The sequence below is a fragment of the Phalaenopsis equestris genome, unplaced genomic scaffold (assembly GCF_001263595.1).
Source record: "Phalaenopsis equestris unplaced genomic scaffold, ASM126359v1 Scaffold000272, whole genome shotgun sequence".
Lineage (NCBI taxonomy): Eukaryota > Viridiplantae > Streptophyta > Magnoliopsida > Asparagales > Orchidaceae > Phalaenopsis > Phalaenopsis equestris.
Genome location: NW_018164714.1, coordinates 865214 through 875495, shown reverse-complemented (window position 1 = coordinate 875495; position 10282 = coordinate 865214).

Sequence of the window (10282 nt, the reverse complement as noted above, 5' to 3'; positions counted from 1 at the left end):
ATATATATAAAGAAAAAAAGAATGGTTAAGTGTCTAACCACTTGGATCTCACACTGCAAGGCAGATGCACTCAGACGAGATCGAATTCATGACCCTAAGGGAGTTATGCTAGGCTATACTATCAAAGAGTCATATATATACATATTGATATTGGCTTGGGCCTCTGCCATTGATCGAATATAATAAAATTTCTAACTCTTATCTAAATTTTCATATTTGTCCTAATAATTTAATCATGAAGGAATGCATTAATACACTAAACAATTTTTTGGGCAGGATACCAAACAGGTAACTAAAAAATTGGATGATACGACTTTTACTTATAAATTACTGAACTTGCGTTTAAAATGATTGTAACATAGAAATAATTAATTATTTTATTCACACAAATGTTATTTTAAATCTATAAAATGAAACGCTTTAGGAAGAGGAGGAGGTGCATTGTGTATTGCTCTACGTGTCCGTTACATAAATGTTGAAAATTAAACTTCTTAGCTACCAGAGTTTAATGATTTCTAGGTGTATTTCTTTTTTATTTTGTGCTGGGTTTTGACCAAAACTTGTACATATGGCTGTAAACTAGCCAATGTATTTGATGATCAACACGAAGTCGGTTCGCTTAATACTCGATCATGTTTTTGTTTAAATTAATAAATAAACAAATATGAACATTTTTTTTTAAACTTGAAATTTTAAAAAACAATTAAATACTAGTTTAAAATTTATTTAAATGCTTATGCATTTAGATTTGCAAAATCTTTTATTAATAAATTTATATAAAAAATCAATTACTCATTCACATTGTTAGCTTGTTTACCATGAAAATCCATATCTAAGTATAAATTAAGTATAATCATTATAAATTTTAAGCAAGTCGAGTATGAACATTATGTGAAAACTCTACTTAAGCTTAAACTAAGGGCCTGTTTGGCACAGCTTATCGGCTGCGTTTGCATTTTCAAAACTTCGCCTTCCTATTTGGTTTCTCAGTTTTCCGTGTGTTTCGCGAAACACATGTATGGCTTTCTTATAAATGTCGGTCGCGGGTTTGACCCTGTGGCCCCCATTTGGAGTTATTTCTTACCTCTTCGCCCTAATCACGCTTGCCCTCATTTTGTGCCTTAGGCGCCTTTTCGATCCTCTCCTTTGCCCTCATCTCGTGGGTTTGATCGCTGCCCAGTTGTTCCTCTCACGCGCCTCTCTCTCGCATCTCTCTCGATTGTTGCCTTTCTCCTCCTATTCCTCTCTGCAATCTATGGTTGTGGTGCTCTGTATGTAATATTGTTGCCTTTGCTATGGTGATCTTCGATGTAATAGCTTTTCTGTTAGTAATATCATGCTCTTTGTGGAGAATTTAGAAGGAATAGCTTTTTTCTGTGATTTTTTTGGCTTTCTCCTTTTTTTCTATGAGTAATATCATACTCTCTCGACTATTGCCTTTGGTTAGGTGTTGGATGTTGGACATGGGTGTTGGACTTGTTTTTTCTGTGATTTTTTGGCTTTTCTGTTAGCAAGTCGACTATTGTCTTATAATAGCATCAATTGCTTTAAAATTCATGTTTTTTTTTGTTCATTCGAAAGGTAATACTAATGGGCCTAGAAACTTAATGCTAGTAGTATAGATCATATTTTCTTTTCGGAAAAAAATAAAAAATATTGTCAGATTAATTGTTGCTGGTGGTTGGATGTTGGTGATGGTGGTTGGACTTTGGTGTGTGAGTCTCTCGCTAATGTTGCCTTGCATTCTCTAATAACAAGTAGTGACTACAAAGAAAAGTGAAAACTTATTAATTAACTAAGGTTGTTGAGGGTAAGTGGAGTGGTTAACTGTTTTATTTGGCACATGGGCCTCTTAGGCTTGATGCTAGCCTACCTTCTTCATGGTGGGAATGGTTGGATGTGTGGTTGTTTATTTCTTATAACTTTCAGAGATATCCTTCGGTATGTCTGATGTGTGGCCTTTTGGGTTTTTTGTTAATGGTAATGGTGCAATTTGGATGTGACGGATTACCGGTGTTGAAAGGGCTCTTGTGGATATACATTTTTGCTTTGGACAGTGGTAGTGATGGAGGGTGGTTACTCCTTGGTTGTTGGTTATCTTGGGACTAGTTTGTGGCTATGTGGGGGTTACGATGGAGGTGCGATGCAGGGTTAGTTGTGGTTGTGATGGGGTGTGGTTTCTGCATGGTTGGTAGCTATCTTGGGACTGGGTTGTGGCTGTGCGGGGGTTGTGATGGAGGTGTGATGGGGGATTGACTGTGGTTGTGATGAGGGGTGGTTTCTGCCTGGTTGGTGGTTGTCTTAGGACTGGGTTATGGATGTGTGAGGGTTGTGATGGAGGTGTGATGAGGAGTTGGCTGTGGCTGTGATGGGGGTGGTTTTTTCCTGGTTTGTGGTTATCTTGAGACTGGGTTGTGGCTGTCTTGAGACTAGGTTGTGGCTGTGTGCGGGTTATGATGAAGGTGTGGATGTGATGGAGGTGGGTTCTTTTTCTTTTTCTTTTTTGAATTTTTTGTTTCTCTCATCTTTTCTTGTTTCAGTTTTTATTTTCTTAGTTTTTGGCTTTGTTTTTCTTGACGCTTTATTTTTTATCATGTTTTTTATCTTACTGGCTTTATCAGTATCTTTCTTGATCCATCTCTTTTGCTAGTAACATAATGGTTATAACCAAAGAAGTGGCTTCATCAATAATGTGGGATAAGGAAGTCACAATCATATTTTGTAATCTCTGTATTAAGGATATCGAGTTTGAAAATAGACCCACCACCTACTTTAACAAAGAGGGGTGACTAAATATTACGAAAAAGTTTCATGAAATGACAGGAAGGGACTACAATAGGTTATAATTTAAGAACAAGTGGGGTCAATTTAAAAGGACCGAAAGTTATGAAAGGAACTAAAATGGGGATCCATGACTTTGGGTTGGGATCCTATCAAAAGGACCATTGACGCTTCATAGAATTGGTGGACTGAGAATTTGGAGGTAATAAACAAACCCCATATATACTTGTTCTTCCATTTGTTATTCAAGTAATATGTTTTAACTAACATACTTTCTTATACGTTGCAGGCAATGCCAGCTGCCAAAAAATTCAAGATAAGTGGCATTGAGTCAGACCTGGAGGAGAAGTTGGACCTCATGTTTAGTGGAGTTGTCCTTCACCCCAAGTAAGTATGAGTTTGCAAGCATACTAGAAAACTTGGAGGTCAAGTAGATAGGTGGGTCAGGTGAAGGCCCAACCTAAACCAGAGGGACTCGGAGGCCACATGCTAGTCAAAGCAGTTTAGGTTTAAGAAAAGGCAAAAGGAAAGATCAGCTTCCGTCATAAGCTCAATAAACAAACAGATAGAAGTATGCAGAGGTCAAGTTGTTCCTTCAAATGACACCACTATAGACAACTATCTTGGAGTTCTAGATACATATCCTTAGGGCAGATATGACGTTATATCTCAACTCCTTGAAATTACTGGATGACCCAACCCACAGGCAGATCTTTTCCAAGAAGCCCCCCAAACTTCATGTCCAATATTTATGTTTTTTTATGGACAATTGATTCCGTGGTTTTATTATCTGTTGGCTTGCTTTTTTTAGTTTTTAAAGCATTATTTGATTTGAGTGTTTTCTCTTTCTTGCACGAATAAGCAATATGGTGCTTTGTAATTATTTCTGTTCCGTAATCATTAATCTTGAAATTTTAGATATTCTTTTAAATTTTGTTTGATATATTCTTATTACATGTACATAACACTTTCTTAGGATGGATTGACAATGACTGTGTCGTATAAGATAATTACGGTGACTATGATTATCCTCTACGAATACCACAACTCATTCGTCGACCGAAATCCATGCATTACATCGACCTATATTGGTGATAAATGATTCAGTGAGCTGCTATAAGGACATCCCACAAGATTCAGTAACATGTTTCGTATGACCTTACCCATATTTTTAGATCTTCTGAATATACTACATAACCATCACGGGATCCACGGTTCCTGAAGAATGACTACAATAAAGTTTTTAGTCATAGCCCTCTACATTCTATCATAGAATGAATCAATGAAAGGAACGATGGAGAGATTCCAACATTCATAGAAGATAATCAGCAAGCATTTCTTAGTGGGAGTGAAAGTTCTCATCAGTTTCTCGACATAGATAATTAAGCCGGAGGATCCAACTTTCAGATGACTCCTGCAAATATTATAAATGACCAGCGGTATATGTCATTCTTTAAAGTAATTCACTTTCACAAGTTACATTCAGACCTCAAAATGAATTGGATGGCAATCACAACTTGAACAAATATGACAAAACTATATTGAAGCGATTGACGGAACCCATGTGGATGCATGATGCGCTCCTAGTGTGTGTTATTTTTCTGCGTGTTTTATGTCAATTTAAATCCCCATTAATAGTGCCAAAAACTTGACTCATCCCAAAATTACGCAGTAATTTAACATTAAAAAATATGGCCAATATTTTGACCCAATATATATTAAATATTTAATATGCAAAACTGAAATGTTATATATAAAATATATAAAATAGTTCATACACTAGTGATTCTGTGCAAGTGCACGTCTCGCTTCAAGTAATATAGGGCTTCTTTAAAAACCCTAGTATCAATCCCACAGAGAAGCACAGTAAGAAACCCTTGGATTAATTCTAATCTACTACTATCAAGTTTTAGTTCGGAAGATGGAAATTCTTATGATAATAACATAAATCACAATATGCAAACTATAAAAATTAAATTAAGAAAGACAAGTTAAAATGGGTGTAGTGAATGCTAACAGAAATGTAACCAAAAGAATTAAGTATACTAAACTAATTTCTAAACTTCAAAGTTAAATTTACTAAGACTAAACAAATTTTTGTGATGAAGAGTTCAAATTTCAGAAAGCATCATTCCCCTTTATAATGAGTACATGGATTGTGAAGTAATTAAAATCATTCAAAAATATATAAAAATTATTTTGTGCCACATAGGAGCAATCATATTATTTACTCTCTTCCAAGTGCATAAAAAATATTGATTAATCTAGAGTTTGGTCCCTAATTCTGTGTTAGGCTGGAAGGATAGTTTGGGGTGGAAGGGCCCCCGCCTGCCACTCCAGAGCTCCCACTACTCCCTCACCTGAAGGCTAAAGAAGGGTAAAGAAGAGTACTCAATTCTGCCAATTATTCACAAAACCAAATCTCAATGTAGGGAGAAGGATAAAGAAGAGTACTCAAAATTCATGAGAAGAATACGAAAAAACACAGATTTCATATATAAAAACAAGTTTACAAAACAAAGAAATAAAAGAACACAACATATCTCATAATCCTTCCCAAGAAAATTCCTAGAAGTTCTCTTCAAGCCTTTACCTTTTTACAAATACTCTCAATTCACTCTTAGAAGTGTAATGAAGAAGAAATCTCTCACATTTCCTCTCCTCTTACAATCCCTCCAAGCCTTTAACTTTCTCTCTCTCTCTCTTGCTTTCTTCTTCCTCTTTCTCTCACGCCACACACACGCACACACACACACACACACACGCCACTTTCCACTCACACACACACACACACACCCACACGCCACTCACCTCTTCAAGTTCTACACTTCCCTCTCTTTTATAAAAGGTTGTCTCCCTCCTAGTAGAATTCAAAATTTCCTCCAAAATTCTATCTAAAAGTCAACTTTTTTGAATTATAAATACATGTCCACTGATCCAAGAGACATATCCCTTCATAAAAGAACCTTCCAAAGTGTATAGATGCATTGAATCACTCCAAGGCGAGTTTAGAACAAGTGTCCCTTTGAAAATTTGTGCAAAATTTGCTCTGAATCGCCTTAATCCGCAAAAAGTAATCTAAGGATTTTAGCGCATCTGGATCTGCAGCAGCTCCACCATTTGCCTTGTTTGGCTCCGTTTCAGCTTTATTTTATTGCCCTGTTTCAATTGTGTTTCGCTCATAACAGATATTCCTACAAAATAAGCATGAAAATAAAATTTATTTAAAGTGTAATTTTATTCAAAAATATTTGAGAAATGTAAAGTATATTAAGCATAGAAAGACATATCGAAATGTGTCAAGTCAGAATTTTCATTCTTGCTCGTTTTTACTTCAAATTGCACCATTTCTGCATCATTTTTTTTTCTAAAAGTTCATTTCTTGTACCAGTCCATTTCTTGTAGTTGGAACCAAAAACAAGCAAAATACATTCCTTTAAAATACAATATCATTAAAAATAAGTATAAAATATACATAAAAAAAGTAGTCATTTTTAGGCGTGTCAAAATCCCTCAAACTTAAACGTTACTTGTCCTCAAGTGATGCTTTTAGTACATAAAAATATGACTTAGGATAGAGATTAACTTATAAATTTCTATACATTAATTTAATAAACAAAATAGTATAATTTACGAAAAAATTTTACTAACTTAGATTAAACCTATATGTATAAGAATAGTTAGTAATCAAATTTAAGATTTCTAAATCTCCATTCATTTCAAGAAGAATTGTAATTTGTTATATAAATGATACTTAAAATATCCATATAAAAATAATTTCATGAAAACTTTGTTCCATCTTTTGTTCTCCACTTCTGTCTCTCACTCACTCACTCACTTTTGCTTCTCTCTCCCTCACACTTATTAGGCATCTCCTCAAGCTTCTTCTCACATTCTTTTTTTTTTCTTTTTCAAGTGTCAATTACTATATCTGGATAGCCTGGATAGCCTTTAATTCTTTTTCAAGTGTCAATTACTATATCTGGATAGCCTTTAATAAATTTGAACTTCACTATCATCTTCTTAAAGTTAAAACTTTATATTAGTTTTGACTTTATAAATTCATATTAGTTTTGATGATTTTTCATAAAGTTTCATTATTTTCTTCTTACATGAAACTCTAAGATTCTTAATACTTCAAAAGTAAAATTTATTTTGCTTTAAATAGAAAAACACAGTCTTATCATTTCATACCAAATATCTTTAACTTTAGAATTGACCTTCATTATTAAAAACTTTTACCTAAATTTACCATTTTTACCTAAATTTACCATAATATTTATAAACATAAATATAGTCATTTAAAGTTAAACTCTAATATCCAATGTCATGTTAATTTAATTTTAAAATATAGTAAATTGAGGACAAATAAAGGTTAGTTTACTTCTTTTTAAAAGAAAATTTTCTTTCCCCCAAACTTGAATTTTTAAATATTTTACACTTAATTCCATAAAATATAGCTTAAAGAAAAAGTTAAAGTTGAATCTACTAACTACTACAACATTCTATCAAATTCATATACATGCATAATTCATAAATGTGCATAATCAGAGTGCATAATCAGAATAGAATGACTATAAGAGAAAGTAAATATAGCCTAAATCATGCTTGTGATAATATTAAACTAAAAGGAAGTATACTAAATTTAAAATTTAATTTTCTTCTTACCCCTAAGCTTGATTTTAAACATGTATAACATTCAATACTGAAAATATAAGTAGGAAGGAAAATAATTCAGAAATTATATCTATCACAAACATCAATAAGAATTCTTCTAGACATAACAATATGCAATAGAAAGTAAGTCTAAACTAAAATATGCTCAATAAAATGGTAAAATATGCTCAAAAATATGCTCAATAAAATGGAAAGAAAGGTCTACAAGCAGAACATGTATCAGAATAGGAAAATACATATTTACATGTTCTCCAAATCATTATATTATTGTAACAAAAACACAAACACACATGATAAATGAGGTCAATTCTTCCTTTAACTCATTGCATCTCTCTTACTTACTTCCAATTTCTAATGGAATCACTAGTAGATATATTGGGTACTTATAAATGATTTTATAGATTATAATTGTAAAGATAAGATTATCCCTGATATATTGGTTCGTGAATACCAACCTTAAGTGTCACCATATCTTATTAATTAAGCACCTCTAATAGTTATAAGAATAGTGTAAATTCATCCACATATTACTCATCAAATTTTTTAGTTATTCCTATCAAATGAAAATAAAGTTAGAGAAAAGAAGTAACAAAATTGAGATGAAATTGTCACTATTAAAATTAATAATGTCTCTTGTAAACCTTAAGTCCGAGTGAGACCTGAGTCGTAGTGGACTCGTCAATCCAACTACTACAAGAGAACATACAAGTTTAGCCATAATAAGAAGTTAAGGAATCACCTCCCTCATAATACACAAAGATCTAATCAAACTACTAACAATCCAAACATCCACCAATCAGCAATCAAACTGATGAATCCACACCAAAGCAAACATAATACAACACTAACAATCATAACTCTCAAGCACATTAAATCAAGCCACACTGATAACTATGATTGTCTCCAATAAAGCGCTTTGTTTAACGTTGTCAGCCCGACAAATGATTCCACCTCGATCAAATTTCCATTGAAGTAATCCTTAATCAATCACCCAATCTTTTCCAGATTCATAGATTCCTACAAAGTCCTCAAATTTAAAATTTTCTTTTAGCTCTTCATTTTTCGATTGATTCATATCCTTATTCTTCGTTTTTCTTTCTAAATCCAATATTCTTCTAGTGATATTATCAATCATCATATTAATATCATCCTTAAATTTTATAAGAAATGGTTCTTTATAAGATACTTCAAGATCTCCCAAATTTTGGATTAGATTCTCTCTAGGTATTTCAAATTATGGATCAAATTCTTCTAAGTTACTCTTTTGTTAAGGGTTGCCTTTCAATTCTTCCTCTTAGTAATAAGTAAATGGTAGAGGTCGTCTTTCTATATTTATCTTAGCTAAAGAAATATTTTTTTTTTAATTCCTTAGAAATTTTTTTCATAAGTCTTTCAATCTCCTTATTCTCATTTCTCAACTCAAAGTTTTTTTGAAACATATCCTCCAATTCTCTTCTAAATAATAGTTCGATATATTTAAATTGCTCATCATTCATCTCCTTAGGATTTATCTCAGGGTCACTAGGTAAAATCTCTGGGGGGTAACTATTAATTGCATTAATAATCTTCTCCAGTTGGTTTTCTATATTCCTTATTGCGATCTCTTGATTTTCTAACTGTCTCGTCATTTTAATCACAACCTCTTCTAACAATGACTCCTCCTCATTATGTGGGTTAGATTTAAATCCATGAGGAAAAGAAAGTTCATTATTATAATATCTATGATTATTCCATCTACATGTCTGAATAAATTGATTATCTTCCAAAAATTAGTCATCTCCTCCAAAATTATTATTCCTGTTAAAATTTAAATGATTTTCCCAACCTGGATTGTAATAATTAGAATAAGAATTATGTATCTCATGGTCAGTTTCAAAATATTTAGGCTCAATCAATTGTCCAAATAAATTTTCCCTAAATAACTCGGGTTCCTTGAAGATATCTTTCTATGTATTGATCTAATTTCCTCTCTATATCCGCAACCTGAGAAATTAAAATTGTAAGAACAACTTCTTGAAAATTTGCCACTCTATTGAGGTTTACTCTTTCAAAGCTACTAGAATTATAATCCAAATCTAAATATTTATTACATCATTGATCCTCCATTTCTACATTAAATTCATGGAGTCTTTTCAAATCTCTCCCAAAAGTTCTCTCCAAATTTGACTTGTAAAATTCAAGGTTTGTAGCCTGAACTACGCATACAAATCTAAAGACTTAACTAATATAACAAATATAAAAAATATTTTTGGTATTTTGGATTTTCTTTAAAATAAACACATAACTATTAAACACAATATTTAATAATACTATAAATTTGAAATTTAAGTCTTACAGTTTTAATTAAAATTCTCATAAAGTTCTTACATAACAAAAACTTGATGCGCCGCTAGTGTGTGCTATTTTTCTGCGTGTTTTTGTGTGTTTTATGTCAATTCAATTCCCCTAAGATGGTGCAAAAAACTTGACATGTCTAGAAATTACATAGTAATTTAGCTTTCAAAATATGACCAACATTTTGACCCAATTTATATTAAGTATTTAATATGCAAAATTGAAATGTTATATGTAAAATAGTTCACACACTAGTGGTTCTACGCAAGTACACGTATCTCTTCTAATTGGGACTCTACGCAAGTACACGTATCACTTCAAGTAATATAGAGCTTTCTTTAAAAACCCCGGTATCAATCCCACAGAGAAGCACATTAAGAAATCCTTTAGGCTAATTCTACTCTACTACTATCAAGTCTTAGTTTGGAAGATAGAAATTCTTATGATAATAACATAAATCACAATATTCAAACTATAAAAATTAAGTTAA